We start from the raw sequence: 20,676 nt of genomic DNA on the forward strand, positions 1-20,676 counted from the left end.
ACAGCTTAGGGTCCTGGATTGCCTAAGTCTGGGGCCCTCTGCTTCACTGGTGTCCACATCGTGCACTGGACCTGGGCAGCTGTATTGCCCTAAGTCCAACCCCTTGACTTGTTACTGAAATGCTGTTGAGTTCCTCCCGTTGCTTCTGTGCTTCTGCACTCAGGGGACTTACAGTACACATGCAGTATCATCTTCTGGCCAAGCAGGTGGAAGGGAGACTGGGGTCACGTGAGGACCCGGGAGCATCTGTCCTCATGTGAAAAAGCAAAGTGGGTGGCTAGAGGAGCACTATGAGATACTCTGATGCATCTCGCCCAAACAATGCTTTGTTGCCAGAGCCAGCATCAGAATGTACTACATAGCCCTACCTCTCTAGCACCCACAAATATTTGCCATCAGTGGATGGCATTAGGGATCAGTTTCATGAGATGAGGGTGATGACACATTTTCAGGCTCCCATTCTCACTGTCACATGACTTTGTGTCCCTGCATTTTAGTCATTTCAGAGCAGTGCATCACCACCCCGCTGGCTCATGCTGTGCTCTGTGTTTAGCAGCACATATTTATGACATGGGGAGTGAAGAATGAAGTTTAACTCCTGTCCTTAACTAACCCATAAGTGAGGGATTAACTGCCTACTGCATTCTTTTACGAGGTATTAATCACCAAACATTATTTTCATTTTTTTAAAAAGTCTTTTGCTTCCTTAGTATATCAGTACACAACTTGGTTTGAAACTACGGGCTTTGAGAGATATATTAGTCACACCATTGCTGTCGTCGGCCTGACAAGGGACCTGTTGTGTTACTTTCTGGGTGAAGGAAAAACTGCACCTCGATGGGCTACAGCTCAGTTATCAAGGTTTCCTCTTGCTTCACAAACCTGTCTTCCTGGCTGGGGTAGAGTTAAAAAAATAATTACAAGTTTTTCAAAGGATCACCCACATACACATGGTATGAGAGCTCTTTTCTTTGTTGGTTTCATTTTATTTGTACATGACTCACTCTTGGCAAAATGAGTGAGCCTCATGAGCCTGTAAAAATTCTGTTTGGATTAAATGATTTGCATTAAATGATTTAGAACTGCAAGAAGGGTTTAATATTCCTGTAATTCCTTAAGGAAAAACAAACTGATCTTATTCTTTCAAGTAGCTATTGCTTTCACGGTTGTTACTTCAGACGCCATCTTACTCGCTTGAGCTGATAGCTGTTAATGAGACTCTGGGTACTTCTCCTTCCTTGTTTTCCCTGCCTCATGAATTATAGATGGATGATAGGGATGCACGGTCATCCTTTTCCCAGCACATCCAAGAGAGACTGAAGGCCAGAGAATGTACAGCCTCCCAAAACTGCCTGCCTTGCTACAAGCAAGAAGCAGCATTTGTGCTGGGCTAAAGCACAGCAATTGTGTTTCTCAATTTCCCCCAAGTTTGTAGGCCAGAGGCCTGTCAGCCTTCAATTTTCCTGTCAGAGTGGGTGCACTGCCTACAGCCCACTTCATCTCTGCTGACTTCTGCATGGGTCAGCAGTCTGTGGGGCTGCTGGCCTGCCGAACAAGCCCTCACGCCCAGCCTGGGGTGGTTCCTCAAACCCAGAGGTGTGAGGGCAAGGGGAAAGCCCCCACTGGGCATCCCTGCAGAGATGGGACCTCCAGCCGGCTGTGCCCACCGGGGCTGCCTGCACCCCTGTGCTGGAGGCTTCGTGGTGTGTCTATCACAACCTGTCTGGGAAAGGTACACGGTAAATAACAGGGACAGCCCGGCAGGATACAGAAGGTGCAGTCAAAAAGCCCTTTGTGTGTTTGCGCAAAGCCGCGGCTGGCCTGGGTGCCCGCTTCCAGCAGCCGAGGCACGGCCTCTGTGCCTGCAGCAAAGTTGCTTACTGAGGCCACTGCCTTCAGCCTCTGACCACGGGGAGTCCTTCCCCTCTTCCTCCTCCTCTGCCCGCGCCCCTGTCAGGGCGATCCACGGCCGCACGTTGCGGCGTTACTGCCGCGGGATTTTAATTTTCGTGTCAGAAAAGCGCCGCGGGTACCCCCGCACCGCGCTGTCCCCGCACCGCGCTGTCCCCGCACCGCGCCGTCCGGGCCCTTGACACGGGGTGACTGGGCTGCGCCCCGGGGCCCGCCCTGCCTCGGCGCCGCCCGCCGTGCCGCGCCGCAGCCGGGGGGATCCCGGCCGCCTGCGGGCGCCAGCCCCAGCGGCGCTACAAGTGGCCGCCGGGGGCGGTTTCGGCTCCGGCTCCGCCGCGGTTTCCCTCCGCCCCGCGCCCGCCTCCCGGCGACCCTCTCCGCGGCGCGGAGGGGCCGCGGGGCGCGTTGCGTAACACTGCGCTCCGCTCCGCTGCGCGTCGCTCGGGGCGGCGAGGAGCCGCGGTGGCGAGGCCGGGTGGGTCGCGGCGGCCGGAGGTGAGCGGCAGCGGCGGCGGCGGGGCGGGCGGGGCCGGGGGGGCGCAGCGCGGCGTGTGCGCGGCCCCGCGGGAGGCGGTGGCGGCGCAGGCGGGGGGAATCCAGGTCACGTCCGCAGCCAGACGGCGGCTGGCGGTGAGGGACGCGGTGAGAGGCACCGCGCCGCGCCCGGGCGGGCGGGCGGCGAGGGGCAGGCGGACCGCTCCGCTCCGCCGGTAAGTCAGCCGGCCGCGGGCTCCCGCTCGGCGCGGGGGGTGGGCAGCGCGCCCCGGCCCGCGGACGTGGGCGGGCGCTCCGGCGGTGAGCAGGGGCTGCCGGCTCCGCAGGTTGGCGTCCCGGGGGCACAGCGCCCTGTCCCCACTCGTGGCCGTTCTCTTATCCCGGGGAGCTGCGGGACGGGCGCGGGAGACGCACGCCGCGCTCCTCGGCCGCTCGCTATATTTAGCCGTCACCGGCGCGGACGGCAAACGCTGTCGGGGCGAGAGGTCCGTCGGGGCGCCGGCCGCCCGCAGCATCCGGGGGTCGTGAGGGGCGAGCGGCGGCCCGGCTCGACGGGGTGGGCAGAGAGGGGGTTCTCGGCAGCCGCCGGTATTCATCACCGCGGGGGTCGGCGGTGCAGGGGAGGTGGAGGGGGGAGCCGACGGTGTGCAGTGCGTGTCTGCCGGCGTTTCCTTATTTATTTATGTTTGCAGCATAGGTGGTATTTCCCCATTAAGAGTTTCTCCATTGAAGTTTTATTTGACTTTTTAAAGCAACAACAACAATCTGTGAAGTTAAAAAGCCAAATGTGTTAATTGTTAACTAAATATATAGGAGGAAGGCTTGAAAGCTGCTGTGGGTGGATTGATCAGGCAGCCTATGAGTAAAAAGGAAAAGGGAAAATTGTCAGCCTTAAGAAGCCATTTGCCGGTAGAAACGATCGCACCTGTTCTGGTGAGTGGCAGGAACCCGATAGATCCGTGGTTCCCAGAAACCCTGTTTGCACTCCTGTGAGCCAGGCAGTGGAAGGAGAAACACAGGTTAAAAATGTTGTAATAAATACCAGCTCTGACTCAGGACGGCGAATGAGACTTTTTTTCTACAGTATATGTGTGTTCCTTTTATTATTTTAACTCAACACAAAATTCATACATTCAAACTGAGCCATCTGCTAGTTAGAGTAATATATTTAGCTTTTATTTACAAAACTTATTCTGTCATAAATATATGTTTCCATAATTGATAGACTGTGGATCTTTTTAGAAAACGATTTGATTTCCTTTTACAGTTCAGTACTACTTGTGTGTTGAGACAATTTACTAGATTCTCTGGTTCCTGTTTTCCCAGCTCCAACTTCTGAATAAACATTTGAGGGGGAAAAAAAAAAAGGATTTGTTCTTTGTAAGAAATTTTTGTATTAAAAAGGTAATTTTCAGGAGAATTTATCATAATCAATGCAATTTCATTAGTTAGCAGTGTTGCCATACAGCAAGAGGCTTGAGTTGTATTTCTTGCTTTGGACTGTAAACAATATAACTGTTTAAAAATATAGCCTTTTTTAAGGTGAAGAAGGTGGACTAAGTCACTGGAAGGTATAGCCCTTCATTTTCTCTTAAAACATCTGTTTAAGGCACAATAACAACAAAAGTTTTGTGAAACTGGCGGTGCCTACTTCCTCACAAGACTGGTGTGTGGTGGGGTGTTTTTGTGTTTTTTGTTCGTTTGTTTTGTTTTTTTCTCTACTAACTGGCTCAGAATCACCCTTCCTATTAGTCCTGGGACCCTTAAATTAGTCTCAGCCGTCCTTGAGTTTATTTGAATTAATGACCTTTGGATGAGCTGGTGTGTTCCATTGTTACTTGCTAATGATGGAATAATCTAGTCCTGACATACCAGTTGTGAAACCGAGGGAGCTGCTGCCGGATGGTCCTGAGGAAATTTAAGTGTCTTATGGCTTTGTGTTGGAAGAGGGAGGATTTAGCTGTGGTTTGCATCGGCTTTTAACTATGCAGACTCTGATGTTCAGAGCTAAAAGGGCTCGAACCAAAGCCTGGTAGAGTCAATGGCAAATCTCCCATTGATTTTTAGTGGTTTTGGATCTTGTATGAGCCAGTGCTGAGCACATCATGGCTACTCCAAATTGTTCAGTGCTTTTGAAATTCTTTGCATATCCAAGTCATTATGTAAAGTCAAATTTGTTGTGCTGTCTCCTTCCCCTGTGTGGGAATGTTCTTTTGCTGAGTAGAAAGTGGTGGTGATGTGTTTGTTCACTCTTTTATATGCTACAGCATTAATTTTATTATCCTGATCATTTCCTGTTATGTCAGGACGTGTGTGCTTTTCCAAGTTGCACACAGAATGGGGGATTTTGGAAAAAGTTAATTTGCTTTCACTGAAGGCTGCTTACTCTGCAGACAGGTTTCTTTGGATATTTTTCAAAGAGTTTACAGTAGTGGGACATCTGAAGTCGTAAGACGTGCTTTCTCTGATGTGCACATTGACATTCCCTTGTTCAGTACATGGTTGTTGGCTGCTTTAAGAAAAAAAAAGAAACGTGAAGGGGAGAAAGTTGTTAATGTTAATAAACACTGGTATTCCTTAAAGAAGCTTGAAGAAAACACATACCTGTGGTAGGCATATATCCTCTCCTGCCTTCCCTGTTGTTGATGATGAGCAGCATTTTTCCTCTTGGCTATATGGAAAAACCCAGCCAAGAGAGAAGTAGGGAGGAGAAGGATTTCTAAACTTAAATCATGAAAGTTTGTCAGAGGTTATTGTCTAGCATAGCCTGGCTTGGAATTTGATTCTGTTTGGATGGGAATCAAGAGATGAAACCTCAGAAAAGCCACCTGATTTGAGGCAGGACATCCTCCAGCAAGAATCTCATTTGCTACCGGAAGGGTGAGACCAGGAATTTTGGCTCCTTGGAAAAGGAAATTCTGGAGCTCATTATCTCTCCTTCATCATATTCTGGTTTACTGACTTGGGGTTTGCTTATTACTAAAAGTTGAAGAAGGCAAAAGAGACATGCATGTAATGAAAGAAATTTAGGTAAATAGCCTGTGATAAAGGAAGGCAGCACCATTTCTGGGAGCCCTTGTGTCTTGGATTTCCTTCTAGGACCTGGGAAGTGCTAATTCTTCCAGCCAAACTAATTTGCTCTGTAATGGGAGACGGCTTTCACTGCAGAGCTCTGCTGCAAGATACAAAGTAGCCAAGGAGAGCTGCCTCTTTCTTCTGTATTGTCCTTTACCATGCTGGATTTCCAAAGTACCTGAGAATCTGGCATCTGGAGGAAAGAAGGAGATAGGGCTGGACTGAGGCAGTTTATCTATCTGTTGGTTTCTAGAGAGTATTGCCAGGATCTAAGTTCAGGAATTTCCTGTCAGGGTCTGATCAGGAAAGATTTTCTCAATATTTCCACAGTTCATCTTTGTTCCTTCATTTCCAAATGTTGGAAAAGTTTACACATACAGTCCTAGATTCTCTCCTGTATGGCCTCATCCAAATAAAAAAAAATAAATAGATAAATAAATAATTGTTGTTTGGTAGCTCCTCAGGTTTAGGACAGCAGCATTCTGCCAAGTCATGAGGGTACTCTGCTTCTTGTATCTGTCTGACTAAAGTAAGGCCTCTGAGTGTTTGAGGAGGTCTATGCTAGAAAATGCAGTACAGGTATGTTGGTCCTGGGGTCTTCTTGGCTTCATTTATCTCATCAAAGGAGTTAGAATGATTGACATGGCCATTAGTTTGGCAGTGCTGCTTCTGATGCTTTTTGAACTCGTCATTGTGCAGTGAAGAAATACTCTGTCTTCTCAGGGGTGAGCTAGGGTTTTACATATTTTACAGGGATAACTAAACAAGTAACGCATGTGTTATGGGAACCTTTGCTATGAAAATCAAGAGCAGACTATAAATAAACTTAATTTCTGTGTAAAGATTAAAGAATTGTGTTTCTTCAATTCTCTGTTATTTTGTCGGTTGTGCGTGGTCCAAGAGGGCATTTTGAATAAAGGAATTGAATCTTGCATAAGTTGTTTCTCTGATTTAATTTGTGACATGTGAATGAGATTGTTTCCATTACTCACCACCACTACTTTAAACATGATCATGGTAGGGGGACACTGCAAGTAAAAAGATAGGTTGAAAAACTTGGTTCAGTTGTTAACCTTTTCAGTTTATGGTCACACTGTCAAAGTGCATGTACCAGTCTGCAACTAGACAGGATGAAATTGTTAGCAAACAAGAAGCCTTTTTAAAATAAGAAAATTAAGTTGTATATTCAATTCTGAATGCTTTTGATCATAAAAATTCTCATTTTACTGTGACCTATTATAGCTTATTCAAAATTGAAGGTCCTGAGAAACTTTAACCTATTAATTAGTAGAATAAAGGGCAGTTTAAAAAAATTACTGTGTATCCTCAACTGTCTTAAATATACTGAATTGTAGTATTTTTTTTTTTTACTGATGAACTGAAATGGCAAATACTCTTATGTTATAATTAGATTATACGCATGAAAGCAGTGTGATCATTCTAGATTACAGAACTGTTCTGTGTCCTCTGATGAACCCACCCCCATAAATTAAGGTTCTGTCTTCCATTGGAAGAAAGAAAAGAACTGATTGTCAAGCTGCCTAATAGGAAGGTAGAAAACAGGGCAAGAAGATCAATGTCTCTTAAGTGAATTTAAAGTTAAAATGTAAATCTTTCTTTGCTGGATGAGGAAGGAGTGAAGTTGGTACATGTAGAACCAAACAACTTACATGTATGCATGCACAATGCATTATTTTTTATCTTGGACAGAAGATCATCAATTCTGCTCACCTGGTAAATGTTTTTGCCTATTCTAACTTCCGAATTATTTCATGGGAGTTGGTAGGAATGAACTGTAAGCCACAGATACAGCAACAATGTTGCTCTATGGTAGGATGTGCTTTTGGAACAGCTGTGGTGTAGGAAAATAAAGGAGCTCTTTGAAGAAAATTAGAAGTACTTCTCAACTACGTAAGTAGTTGGGTCGTTGGACAATTGCTCAGTAACTGATATTTTAGTGACATGGATACAAGTGAACCAGTTTTGAAATATTCACAAGAAAAATATACTTATGTGGGTAAGAACAGCTGTTTTCACCACCATTGCAAGTCGGCATCCTTGAGTCATGTGTCACATTTGCTCTCATTATCTACATCTGTACAAAGTTCTGGAACCGTGGGCCTTTTCCTTTCTCATGATTCATGGACTTGCAGACCTTCATGTCTTTCTTCCACCACCTTGGTTTTGCACCTTGGTCTCCCTTAGTACGCTGTTAACGCTGCCCATCACGTTGCAGTATTTCCCTCAGCTCAGCTGTGCCTGCTACTTGCCATGTGCTCCAGCCAAGCTGTACTTCAGCAGGTATGGAGTGATGCTGCTACTGCTTCTTGGTTTCCTACCTATAGAAGGAATGAGCACTAACAATTTGAAGATATTTCTTCTTTAGCATTGGTTTTTCATCTGGCCTTTAGCACAATCGTATTATTCCTGGTCCATTTGCCTACCTTGTTGCAACTCTTGACAGGTAGGATTGCATTCATGTGAAATCATACTATCTGTTTCCTAGTTTTACATTAAAATAATTTTATTTCCGTGGTTTATTAACCTATTGCTGGCTGTCTCTCCCCCCCTTTTTTTTTAATATTTCAAACATATTTTTTAAAAATGGGGTGTGTTTGTGTGCAAGTGCTTCAAAGTGTAATTAGGAGCTGTAGCATTTGTGTATAGGGCTTAGAATAACTTTCATGCCTTTCATGTTCTTGCCTTCAGGAAACGGAAGGGTTTATCTTGAGCCTTCTTTTTTAAGTTAGGTGTCTTACTTTCCTTATTGCATTTATTCTCCCAAAAAAGATAAGGTGAAACACATTATCCAGTTAGATAAACAGGGAAAGATTCTGTATGGAGTTGTATCTGTATAAATCCAGAATATACATGCCCATGCACATATGCACTAAAAGAGTGTTAGCCTATAAAATATTTGTGACTAATTTCATTTTTAAAGCAAAATAATTACTTCCATTAAATATTAAAGTATAATTTTATTTCTACAAATATAGAGAAAATTGTATCTGGAACACAGAGTACTTCCTATGCAGCATTGAACTGCATGTAATGTATGTTGTACCCGTTTCACTGATGTGACTTAATGAAGTTATTTGGTTTAATCAAGTGCTCTATGTGACCAGAATAGAACAGCTTAGTTGGGCCAGTGGACTTGGATCCAGTGTTTAACTGCATAAGTTACTGATTATCAAGGTTATAATGTCAAGCACTAAGGAAAAGAAATACCAGAATTCAGGTTGATTATCCAGCCTTAATTCAGGTATTTTTGAGTATATGCAGATAAATCAAGGTTTAAAGTCTGCTAATGGTACTGCTTCACTTTTCAGGGTGCTCAGCATTATGTAGTAATGGTTGTGTTTGAAAACTACAGTTCATCTTAACTTTATCTGAAACTGAAACTTCTGAACATCAGATCACAGGGAATACAGTTGGTTACATAGAATAAAGGGAGCATGTGGTCCTTGCCTGTGAATTGTACACATGTAACAGTAATTTGTCACTGGTTATTGTGACATTTGATTTGAAAATCAGTTAGCTCTCTGCACCATGAAAGTATCTACCCTGATTATCCAACTTAGCATTCAACTGTTGTAAACTCTTCAGCTCTCTTCCCCCTTCTCCCCCCGACCCAAACATCTCCTGCCTCAAGGAATGCTAGAGACGGGGATGCTAGAGACAATCCTTTCCTTGAAGAGTCCTGTGCATGGCGATGTCATCCTTAACCTCATTTCCTCACAGCATGTCCTGTCACTTGCCCTCACTGCTGAATCTGGCAGATGCTTAAGGTAGCTGCCACGCTGCTGCTGCTGTTGGCAGAGTAGGTTGCACCATCCTTGGTTCCCTCTGACAGGGTCTTCTTGCCACCAAAAGGGATAGATCAGTGACAAGAGTCCTGCTTGCCATTGTGTTGGCCAGACATGATGCTTTTGTCTTCCAGTCTTTCTGCATTACTGCATGTTGGGTTCTTTGGTGGTGGTGTTGTTTGTTTTTGTTTTTGTTTTTGGTTTTTTTTTTTCCCCTTGTTTTTTTTTGTTTTTTTTTGTTGTTGTTGTTGTTGTTGTTTTGGTTTTTTTTTTTTGTTTTTTGTTTTTTGGGTTTTTTTTGTCCCCTTCCCCATTGCCTTTTGCGATCTCCCTCCTTTGCCCCCTCAACTTGGCAGTTATGCTGCGTATATATGTGACCAATGGCGCGTGCTGTAACACTTTGGCAAAAATGGTGGTAACCTCCAAAACGTACGAAGCCATCTTTGTTACCAAGTAGGTTGCTGCACAAGATATCATCTTGGTGGCCGCTGTCTTCACTTCCGCTGAATTGTGGGAGAATCCAGAGGCTGCTCTGATAGTCACACCTCCTGGGAAGGGGGCCCCTTTTGCTTTTATCCTCTGCCCAGAGAGGCTGAATTTCGCCTGCTTTCCCTTTTCCAGTAGGGTGCAGGAAATGTGTGTGCAGCCATTCTGGCCATACCGTTGCAGTCGGTGAATGGTGGGAGTGTGCTTTGTGAGGCGGAAGAATCTTCTGTGATCTGTTCAAGAGGCCTCGTATCAAAACACCCTTTAATTTTGCAAAGGTAGAAGTGATTTCTCTGCTAGGTGGAGGAGGTTAGTCACGGGTGGGAATGGTGTGGCCTGAGGCAGGGAAGTGCCGGACTCCCTAATTCCCAAGTGAGGGAGGGCTCTGGTCATACCCTCTCTATAGAGCTGTTCCCTCCTGGTCTCCCCATCCTACCTCCAGTGACATGGATAAGACGGCCTGCTTTGATGAAGGATAACTGGGAGGGGGACAGCTGGGCTGAGGTGCTTTCCTTCCTCTGCTGCTTCTGTCTCCTTCTGTCCTCTGCCTTATTTTCTCTTTAGGGCAGATCACCCATTTCTTACATGAATCAGAATAGTTTGGGTTGGAAGGGACCTTCAGAGATCATCTAGTCGAACCCCAACATGGACCTTCAGCTGTTTGCTTTCAGCCCTCCCTTTGTGGCACAGCTCTGGGTGTTCTCAGTGCTCACTGTTTATGGTTAAACCTGGTTATGATCAAACCCGTCAACTGTGGTTGTGGAGTGTTTCAGCATTTCCCCTCACCTGTCTAATAATAAATCTGTCATTATCAAGCCCTTATTTTTTGCTCTTTGTGAGAGACAGAAGGGGTTAGTGCCCAGCGCCCAGACTTTGAGAGTACTCTTGTTGATGTCTATTGGTGAGGGGCTTTGATAGCTCCAAACCAGAGGACATGGAGTGGTTGGAGCCTTGACAGTCTGTCCAGGTCACTGTTCCGGTCTGATGACTGGACAAGGAGGAACAAGCAGACTTTCCCCAAACTGCCCCAGCCCAGGGGTTGATATGCCAGGCAGCTGCTCTCCCTTGGCCTCTCCTCCTTTGCCCCAGTCCTCTCGGTTTGCTGGACTGCAGTCTGAGGGGCATGGGGCAGACACCATGGCCAGCTGAACTTCTCTAGGTTCTTTGGGCTGTCCTGGGGGAGAGCCGCACTAGTCTCTGCAGTCAGGACTGTACCTCTGGACCTCAGGCTCTGCACTGGCTTCTCTATGGTGCCTATTACCTGGTGTAGAGCTATGGATATGGAGAAACGTATGTATATGTAGTGTGCTTCCTTTTGCCTTCAGATGTCTTCAGATGCTGGTAAATTCAAGAGTCTGAATGAAACCAGTTTTTTTTCCAAATACTATGAATTTTTTCATGGAGCACAGATAAACTTAGGCAAGCCCTTCTTACCTGATTTTCCCTTTCTGACAAGATTTTCACAGAGACAGCTGGGTTAATTCTTGTCATAAGGGCTTTGTTTGCCAAATTACAGGTTCTGTTCCAAGGAGTAGGAGAACTCAAGTAGTCGAAAGAAAAAGAGTCCAAAATTTTGCATATAGGAAAAAAACCCCACAACATTTCTTTTGGCTTCTTCTGCAGAAACAGCAAGACCATTCTGACTGGTTGAACACCAGTGCAGGTTGCCCAGAGAGGTTATGGCATCTCCTTCCTTGGAGATATTGAAAATCCAGATGGACATGGTCCTGGGCAGCCTGCTCCAGGTGACCCTGCTTGAGCAGGGTGGTGGACTAAGCAGTCTCCAGAGGTACCTTCCAGCCTCAGCCATTCTGTGGCTGAAGCTTTCTGGGAAAGTTCATCTTGAGATGGGCAGTCTGATATGGGGAATTGCAGTTCACTCAGAGATGAGCAAGATAAAAAATAATTTAAGATAGATTCATTTGATGGGAAGTGTAGAGAGCACATTTAAAAAATAGGCTGGTCTGCCAGGCTTGCTCATTATAAATTCAGGGGAGTCAATAAAATATTATGAATTCATACCAAAATAACAGAGAGCAAACTTTACTGCTTCTGTCTACACAAACAAATTAAGCTGCTCTTTAACTTTAAAAAGTGCCCTGAATGCATTTTCCATGCACACATCAAAGTTGTGAGCTTACTTAAAACTTGGAAACTGAATTTGTGCTCTCACCTTTGCACATAAGGGGCCAATGCTCCTGTTTGTTGCCTTTGATCCTACAGAAAGAGTCATATGGGCATAAAATGTAGCCAGGTTCTTGGCTGCTGTTTAGGAGTCGTTTTCTGAACATGCTTTGCTCACAGGCATGTAAGTGTAAAAAGCCAAATTTGCATAAGCAAACTACTCTATGAACCCTTGCCCTCCCCTCTCCCTTGACCTTTGCTGCCCGGTTTGGCTCCCAGAACTTTTCCAGAGGTCTCTTTCTTGGGTTACGTGTCCCTCCACTGAGAAACCCAAGTTCTGAAAGCAAGAGAGTGGTGGAATTGCAGCCATAAAACCTGAGCTCAAGGAGACAATCTTCCCTCTCCCATTACTGCTACACCTACTCGTGGGGCAGCCCTGTGGGGACCAGTGTGGACACTGGCTGGCAGCCAGGGCATGTGCCAGACATCTCCTCACCTTTGCTCACAGCTCGAGCTCATCCACAAACAGCAGCTCAAAATCCATGCCCATAATGTAAGTTCGTATCAGTTTAACCCGTGTTTTGCAGCAACATTGCAGGCTGCCTTTTTTCTAAAAGCTTTCCATGTCTCAATATTTTTTACATATTTTATTTCCTCAGCTTGGGAGGACTAGCAGGAAGGCTTGTCAGCAGTTTACCTTGGAGATAGAAGGCGAAGGGGAAATGGATTGCTGACAGGATGTTGCTTGCTGTCCGGGCAAGCATAACGTGCAATGAGAGGAAAAGCTTGGACTCCCCTTTGTGGTGTTCAGCTCCAAGCCAAGTTATAACTTGAGCTCAGTCTCTTCAAAACATGTCTGTGTAGATAGAGCTATAGTCAATTTTGATGATCATAAGTCTGCGGCTGAATTAGTTAATTGGTGGTGCAAGAAAGATATTTAAAGGCAGACCTTTACCACTTTACCACTCATCAGTCCAGATCTACAAGATCCAATATACTGTCTGATTTTTTTTTTTTTTTTTTAATGTTTGTTGCTGGGGGCTTCCTGATACATCATGCCTAATCTTTTCAGTGTTTCTATAGGTCTTCATCCTTGTGTTCCCTTTCAATCTGGTATTCTATGATTGTATGATTCCTTTAAATAGCTTTGGAAGAGTGGAACATCATGGACTTTTGCAAAGATCTCCTGAAGTCAATGAAAGCCATTTGTGAACACAGGCAGCTGAAAGAAGCAAATGCATCGTGTGCCCTGCAGTCGTAAGCCAGGGAAATGAGAGCAGTGTAGTATTACTGTGTTTGCTTTGGAAAGTAGTCTAATCTAAAAGAGCTTGAAACAATTTGCAAATTAGGATTGTGAAAACCTCAATGTCATTTTTTCTTCTTTAAGAGAACAAGTATTTAAACCCAGAAAGAGCAGTAGGCAGGAAGAATTTGAGAGATTCATTCTTGCAGATGTTGCAAAGCACGGGATAGAATATGACTGAGCTTTACCTACTGTGGTGTGAAGGTTAAGAGCTGCAATCTCTGTTAGGAGATCCAAATTTCACAACACTGGGGTGATGGTGTAAGAGGAAGAAGGGTGTGGGCAAAACTACAGAGCGACATCTGAGTAATTCAAGACCTCACCTGTTTTCCCATCTGGAGAGTAGGGCTAAGTGGGGAAAGCAGATGGGCAGATCAGAAGTTACAGTTTAAACACTTACTTTTGCTGACTTTATCTGTATTGAGGATAATTTTTGGGAATTCATGTCTGTTACATGCTTTTGGTATTTTGGGTGGATGGTTTTTGAGTCAGAAAAAATGTCTGGTGTTACTCCTTTTATATACTGTATCAACATAGCAAATCTGAACTACTAGCTTATAGCCAGCAGATGCCAGCAGTCTTTGCGATACTTCAATGTTGATTTGCTTGGATGTGTTTTCTTCAATACTGTTCCTAGTAGTAAACAAGTTACCTTTTCAATAATATCAAAGGGTAGAATTACTGTCTCATTTCCATGTGAGAAAGTCTCAGTGACTATCAAAGGCAGATGATGACCTTAAGTAGTGCCCGGAAGTGCTATGTCAGAAAGAAAAAGTTATGATCCCAACAATGATTTTTAAAATTCAGCCAACATTACGTATGTTTAATAAACAGACTTCTTACCGCAATGTTTGAAATCAGGAGCCGGGACTCCAAAATGAAACATAGTGCAAGTTTGCCTTCAGTGGTTATTACTGCTGGAGAAATGAGAAAGGCAAAAATAAAAGTAGGTGATACAAGCTTACTATTTTCCAAAGTTCAGTAGTTTTGTGAGCAAAATGATCTACTTACGGTATGTTTTTAACATAGAAATAATTTTATCCATAGTACTAAATTTGGAATCAGTATACCCAGCCATCTGCATCTGTATGGATGGCAAGCCTGATATCTTGATTTAGGGATTAAATTTATACCTTGCTATTGGTTTGGTTTTGTTTGCTTTTGTTTGATTGTGTTTTTTTGTTTTGTTTTTGTTTTGTTTTGTTTTCCTTCTTCTTCACACTTGTGCCATATCACTTTTGTTTCTGACGTAATGTGGAATCTGATTGATGAATCTTGTTGTATTTCTTATTTACTGATATCTTTATGACAAACTTGGTGAGAGTTTGTAAAAACTCAGTATGAGTCCTTATACCTTCATACATCAGTTAGTGGTATTAATATTTAAAACAATTAATGCTCTTTTGTAATTCTACAAATGTAACAAAACCTACTGAAATAAGATACTATATTCTTTTGTTATCTCTGAATGTGCAGCATAGCACATATTTTTGTATCTTTTGAACACTTTGTAGATTAGTAGCTGAATTTCTGGTTGTAAATGCATTATATTGAGTCAATACACTTCATTTTCTGTCAGCACTTCTCTTCAAGTTATGTTTCTGCTGAATTACTCTTTGTTAATTAAGAATAATTTTATTGCTTTGGTTAACATAAGAAATTGGGACATTATCAGGGTGTTGGTCTTGATGTTTCCATAACAGGTTAGCTGCTTTGATCTGGCTGTGTTGACAGTAAAATTGAGTCTTTTGCTTGGACATGTAGGAAAAATACATGTTTGGTTAGACCGTTATCAAATTGGAGGAAGTAACTAGAATCAGTAAAGCAAAGACAGGCACAGTAATAATAAAAAAAAAAAAAAAAAAAAAAAAAAAAAAAGAGAGAGAGAAAAAATTAAAAAATACAGAGTCGTGCAGAACACTGTCTCTTTGCTGATATAATTTATGGCTGTAAACAGAGGTCATGACGTCAGCCTATGGCAATCCCAGCTCTTCGCAGCTTTGTACCATTTTCCTATGGCTCACATAAGCCCAGTCCTAGAACACTGCGTTCCCTTTTGTGTACCCCTCATTATTTATTTATTCTTTTCCCTAACTAGAAGAGATTAAACAGAAGAGTGCTCAAGGAGGAGCTGTAAAAATAATAGAGGGAATGAGAGGACAATTACATTAAGCAAAGACTGCAAGGCGTCTGTATCTATATTGGCGCAGCATGTCTGAATTGTTTGAAATTAGTTGTTAAAGGTAACACTAAAACGTGAAAGTGTTTGTGTTTTTTTTTTTTAAACTATTATTATTATTATTTTTAATGAAGGATTCTACTTATTAGAAGGGATGGATCTAAGACTTTGGTCTGTGTGTCATGATGTTATCACCTTGGAAGTGAATGAGAGGAATTGAAGTTGTGTAAAGCACCAGCAGGTGTATGATATAGAATGATACTCCATTGGTAGTGTAAGGGATAGACAGCTACTGAAGTCCCCTCTTGTGTGGTCATTTTTGATAGTTGTGACATACTCTGGTTTTGAACACTAAATAGTGCCTTTGACCTAATTTAACATTGAGAAGATGGAGCATTTGCATCATGAAAAGAAAAAAACAAAAATACTCATATTGACGTATTTCCTATTTTACTGTATTTTTTTCTTAATTAAACATTCACATAATATAATGCAAAATACAGCAAAAAATAGGATTCTGTTGTATTTGCCTAATGTAGGCATATGTAGTCTTGCAAGTGCCATGTCACATTTTAGATTTTATTTCATTTTCCCTTTAAACTTCAGGCTGGCAGCGGAAGTGCCCTAAAGGGGTCTTTATTCTAGTTGAAGTGCTCCAATTGCACTCATCTTTTCTTCTTTTTTCTTTTCTTTATGGTAGTATGTTAAGTTTTGAGGGGAAGAAGTGCCATCTTTGCTACTATGACCATTAGTAGCTAAAGCTACTCCATGCCTTTTCAGTGATCTTAGCAATCATCAGTCAGCCAAAAAATGAGAAGTACCTCGTAGAACTGCAGGTTACATGCACATGTGACCCTGATTCAGAAGTGTAAGTGTCTGTAATTTAAGAAACTTGTAGGACGGGTTGTGTGATCCATTCTGTGGTTGGCCATCTCACTAGCTGCCTGCTTCTTCTCTAAAAAATACTATTTGAAATGTTACGACAATTTTTAGAAACTTGTGTTTTAAAATCACATAGTCTCAAAAACCTGAACTATGAATAACCACATGGAATTTGTTGATTACATTTCAAGACTAGTGTGCTTGTAGAAGTACACGGGTGTGCTGGTTTGACTGAAAATGAGTTAATTTTCTTCATGCATTTAGAAACCTTCCTTTTTCATAGGGAGCACGGTCATTATTTGGACTTAGTTTGAGAACAAGAGATAACACCCCAGGACAGAGTTAATGTTTTTAATTGCTCTGGTCTGAGAGCCAAGGACACTCCGAGTGCTCTGCCCACAGGTGTGAGGCATCGAGGGAGGAGGGCATGGGTGGGGCAGAGCTTGACTGACATCCAGATTGATCAATAAGAGTATTCCATCCCATTAGTGTCATGCTTCATATTTAAGGAGAGAGGGGATCTTCTGGTCCCTCTCTCTGACTTCTTGGCTTTCTTTAGTCTCTTTGTTGGAGCTGGGGGAGTTCTGTTCAGGATGTTTAATGAGGCCTTTTCGCTATTTTGCAGAGGCCACCAGGCTTTTCTGTGCTTTTTTCCTCTCTTCGGGATCAGCTGTTGGGGACCGGGTGCTGCTTCCTGGGTCTGGCTGCTCAGTGTGGAGAGAGTTCATGAGGAATTGTATTGACTATCTTTTATTTTATATTCTGTTTCTATTTCATATATATATTAAATATATATATATTCACTAGTAGTGTATTAGTATTTTGTTATTTTATTAAACTGTTTTTATCTCAATTCAAGTTTCTCTCCTTTTGATTCTCTCCCCTATTTGGGGGGTGAGTGAGTGGCTCTCATGGTTGTATTGCTAGCTTGGGTTAAACCACGACAACAGGGAAGAAAGGGGGAGAAGCAGCCCTGTCTCTGTGTCAGAGCTGTGAGATTTGGTGTATGTTCCCCTGGTTGCTTGATACCCAAGCTGGGCAGCACTCTCCAAAATGTCATGGCCATACCCAGGCTTGAACAGAAGTACCATGGTAAAACTTGAGTGGTGTTCCCAGCTTCCCAAAGAAATCTAACATGACTATTTCATCCTCATGAAATTTTCAAATATAATTCAAATATATTCCATAATTCCAAAATGTGGCATGTTGAGTAAAGAGCATTATTCTTAACAGCTGAGCAACATAAATTTCAATTTACAATCCAGACACTTTTCTAGTACAGCAGTATTCACAAAAAAAGCAGGTTAGGTGCATGTTTTTTTCTATATTCTCATAATTCCTTATTGTCCTTACATTTTATTTTCCTTAAATATATATATATGTTTAGTTCTTACAAGTAAACATTTCAGAAGGTTATATGAAAAGGTGCACTTACCGTAGAGTGTGTTTATGGTCTGTAACTCTTACAGTCACTCCAGAGCCACCACTCTGACAGCTGCTGAGATGTCACAAGGATCATTAGCTTCCATTTAACTTTTAAGTTGCCGATGAGCTTCACAGGTGTCTGAGAGGCTGTGCAGAATGGCTGGGAGCAAACCAGTGTAGGCTTACAGACAGATAGTGTTTTGAGTGGACATGATATAAGCATATTTTTCCTAATCTTCATTCTGCCATCATACTCCCCAGAGGAGCTTTTGAAGCCTGGCGATGAACTTAGAAATGTGTAAGGTAGCATTAGAAATAAGATGCATATGGAAGTAACAATAATGAAAGGGAGAGGATTTCACCACCGTCAGTGATTGTCTGGAGGTGAATTCCCCAACAGCAAATTCTCAAAGTGCTAGGAAGTTGTCTGATAACATATAGTAAAAATGAGCAGTTTACCTGCTTGCTATAATTGCAGGGTTGGGTTTACAGCTCCCCTTTCCTGCCTGATTGCTGATGTGTAGCATTTAAATGGTCTGCATTGTTCGTAAGGATAGTGCAGCAACCCAGCAAGAACGACAAAATTACTGTGGTGTGTTTCTGTTGTTTCATCCAAATAAAAGTCCTTCTTCCATTTGTTTCTGCATATATTTAAGACTGCATTTACCTCTTTGTATGTCTGTAAATGGTGCTTTGCAGTCATATGAAAAGAGATACAGTCTTTCCAGGATCTTGTAACATATTTTTATCTAATTATGGCTATTTTCTGTAGCTTTTATAATTTTTAACACTTTATTAGGAAAAGTGAACATAAGTGATTCAATTTGCAGTCCTGTCTGTTTACCCATGTTAGAAATTATTCTTTAACTCTGCGTGTTTGCTTTTTTAAGGATATCATGACTCATTATTTACTCATGGGTAATCATCTTTAGTAAACAGTGCATCTTGTGAGAGCTAATACAGAGCTGCATGTGTATCAGAGAGAGACCCTGCTATTCAAAAGTTCCTGCCAGCTGTCACCCCCACAGCTAATATCACCTCATAATATAGAGCTAGTTACAAAATACCAAAAATAGTGTTTGTGTTTGGAGAAACAGGAAAACTTGCAAGTAGACCAGAACTCAGTAACATGTACGACTTCAGGGCTGCAGCAAAACATACTCAGGCATATAATGCTACAGATTTCTATTTTGTATCTGATATCTTACTGTGTTTGGTTGGTATTTTTTACTTTTTCAATTAATGAAAGAAAAACACGGCATAAAATAATTTAATCCTGTCCTCTTTCTGTTATGAGAAAATATACTTTGTATCTGTTACCAGTTACTTTGCTTAAAATGATACTCTAGGTTGAAATTTTGAATCATCCCTGGCTAAGTGATGACTCTCTCGTTTTGTCTCCTACTTATAAAACAAGTGAAAAGATTTAGCTCATGAATTTTTCATGTAGGCTACAGATGTACAGTTTGGAGCCAAGTGCTGTCCTCAGTTACGAGCCAGTGTCACCAGTATAGCTGTCTTGAGTCAATGGCAGCGTTGTGAATGTATTTCAGCATAGTACCGAGACTTAAATGTTTTGTTTCTATCATGCATGTGGGGGTAAGAATTAAGGAGATGATAGAGAAACCGATTATAAAAATAGATGGGAAATATGAGTTCATTTTCCCGTCCAACATGCTGCTGCCAGTACTGAAGCAAGAGTAAAACCATTACTCACTGCCCTGCGGGTGCTGCACCCTGCAATGAATGAGTACCATATTTTAAAATATCTAGTAACATAATGAAAAACTAAGTTGAAGCAGAAGTTCAGATCTTAATTAGTGAAACTGCCTTTCCTTCTGGGGTGCTGCCAGCCAGAAAAATCTGATTATATTTTTAACGTTCCAAAATGGAGTTTTTACTTCTTAGGATCTGTCTATGTTGGTTTCATAGAGGGTGAGGAAAGGTGTAGGACAGGAGGCAGCTTTACATGGTTTCAGGTTGGTAACATCCCTCCAAAGTTTTACTTTCAGGGCAGCCCTTAGCCCTGTATTCTTTCAGCCTCCAAGATTTTCTGTACTTTGAAGTTAAAAACCAAGTTAACCTTTGACTGAGAATTTCAAAATCACCTGATGGAAAGCCCTTCCCTTTCTGCTGCCTGATAAATGAGAAACCCTCCTCTGCATAAAAGATTCACAAAGCCTCTGTGGAAAAGACCTGAGGCTTTATTAATTCTGAACTGCACTTTTTCTGGTTAATTCTTTTTAGGAAGAAGAGACATCCCACATAGGTGTTTGAAGCTCTTCCTTGCTTTTTGACCTGGAAAATAGAAAACTGGGCAAAAATAATTGGAGGGAAAAATGTTAATATGCTACTGTGATGTGAGGACCTTACCCGCAGGTGAGGGTCTGCCAGGTAAGTATGAGATTGCTCTCAGCCTTACTAGCTTGAGACCTGTCTGATATAAAAGAAGAAAGCAAGCCCAAAGAAAATAAAATGGAAATACAGCCCACCACCCGCCCCTGTTTTTTGTGGTGCAATAAGGAAAAAAATTCCCTTTGCACTGAGAGAGCTTAAGGTGGTTTTGCTTCCTGTTACTTGTCTAATTCAGCATCTGTTTTATGAGAAAGGGCAGAGCATCAGCCACTGCTGTTGCCACAGTCCTCACCAGCCGGTGGGCACGGGCAGTCTTCTCAGCCCCTGTACAAAATTTCAATGGAAGGCAGAGAATGTTTTCCGGTATAGGAGTAGAAGGTGAATCTTATATTTGAAGTTCCGATCATGGAGCCCCACATGAGCATTGTGAGTTTTCTGAATGAGTTTGTTAGCAGTTCCATGGATTTCTGTTCTCCTCATGTAATACTTTTCCAAACTGTCATCTTCTGATCCAGTCGTTGGGGAGCTCACAGGCACACTTGTGCACTCTGCTCTGTCTTGGGGAGGGTTTAGTGTCAGGGGAGACCTGGCCACCGATACCACCTGGGTCAGCCACCCCAGCTGCTCTGTCACAG

At 42.8% G+C, this 20,676-nt stretch overlaps 1 protein-coding gene across 1 annotated transcript in view; it reads left to right on the plus strand.

Moving 5' to 3' along the window:
* Nucleotides 1-2,318: 2,318 nt before the first annotated feature.
* Nucleotides 2,319-20,676, plus strand: part of THRB (thyroid hormone receptor beta) — a 162,790-nt gene continuing 144,432 nt past the window's right edge. Inside the window, exon 1 of the mRNA XM_082045974.1 lies at nucleotides 2,319-2,406. The gene's annotated coding sequence lies outside the window, so the exon portion shown is untranslated. The remainder of the gene's footprint in view (nucleotides 2,407-20,676) is intronic.

This window comes from Streptopelia decaocto (genome assembly GCF_964273445.1).
Source record: "Streptopelia decaocto genome assembly, chromosome: 2".
Taxonomy (NCBI): domain Eukaryota; kingdom Metazoa; phylum Chordata; class Aves; order Columbiformes; family Columbidae; genus Streptopelia; species Streptopelia decaocto.